Source organism: Echinops telfairi, unplaced genomic scaffold (assembly GCF_000313985.2).
Source record: "Echinops telfairi isolate 266 unplaced genomic scaffold, ASM31398v2 ScPeMD7_2;HRSCAF=8, whole genome shotgun sequence".
Taxonomy (NCBI): domain Eukaryota; kingdom Metazoa; phylum Chordata; class Mammalia; order Afrosoricida; family Tenrecidae; genus Echinops; species Echinops telfairi.
Window position 1 is genome coordinate 4,486,562 of NW_022103898.1, and position 1,270 is coordinate 4,487,831.

Here is a 1,270-nt window from a genome sequence, read left to right on the forward strand (position 1 = left end):
CGGCTCCTGATTGGCCGTGTGCGGGGGCGGGGCGCGTCGCCGGGTCCCACCTAGTGCCCGGGGCCGCAGGACCGGGGAAACTGAGGCCGGGCGCACGAGGGCTGACCAAGGTCACCGTGCGGGCTGCTTCTCCGACCCACGTACCCGGGGTCTAGGGCGCAGGGAGGTGCCTGGCCGGCCGGTGCCATGTCAACGAGGCTCCCCTGACTGATCCCGGCCCAGGAAGCTAGCTGTGAGCCTCAGGAGAACGTGGGGCAGTGGGCACCTTGTCCCCGGGTCCAAGGAGGCCAAGTGAGGGGACACTATCGGGGTCTGCGGGGGGACGCGTCCACAGGTGGCGGAGGTGCCTGAGCGCAGGACGGGCGGGGTGAAGGGCATCGAGGACGCGCGCCGGCCAGCGCTGCCAGCTCCGACCCCTACTCGGCCCCGCCCCTGAGACTGGGCCCGCGGGAGGGGCGGCCTCCCTGAGGAGCCAACGGCGAGGGCGGGGGCCAGAGCGGCTTTGTGGGTGACGCTGAGCTCCCCGTGCGCAAGGAATGCGCAAAGCCACGCGGGCCATCGCATCCGGGCGTCTGTCCCCTGGGAACGAAATGTGTGCTATGCCAACCCTCTGCCCTCCCGGTTCTAATTGTGGCACCCGCTCCAGGGAGGACCTGGGGGGTAGGGGAGGCGGGGGCCAAGGAATCAGCTCCAAACACAGGTCCCCTCCCCGCGGTCCCTGCCACGGGGCAGATTGGAACCCACCTCTTCAAACCACTTGTTGATTAGCTGGGTGCCTGTGCTGATCTTTGCCCTGCAGACACCCACACTCGGCTCACACCCAGCTTCACTGCACATGCTAGCGAGCCAATATTTGTATTCTGCTTCTGCAAGTAGAGGGATGTCCAGGAGGCATCTGTCCGCCCGGTGAAGATGACGGCCAGAGAGACCCTGCTCTGCCCGCACTGCCCTGCAGCCTGTTGGGACTGTGGGGAGGAGGAGTGGGGGGGAACTGCCTGACGATGGAAATCTTCATGGGGGCAGAAGGTCCTGTCTTTCTCTGCGGCGTGGCTGGTGGTTCGGAACTCCAGTGCCTAACCCACTGTGCCACTAGGATGTCTTCTCTATCCTACAGGGTCACTACTAGTCCAAGCAACAATCCCCTCGTGGGATTGTCCTCTCCCTTTCACTGCCCTCGAGTAGGACAGGCTAGAACTGTCCCTGTGGGTTTCCAAGACTGATTTTAGGGGAGTAGAAAGCCCCATCTGTCTCCGTTGGAGAGGCTGGTGGC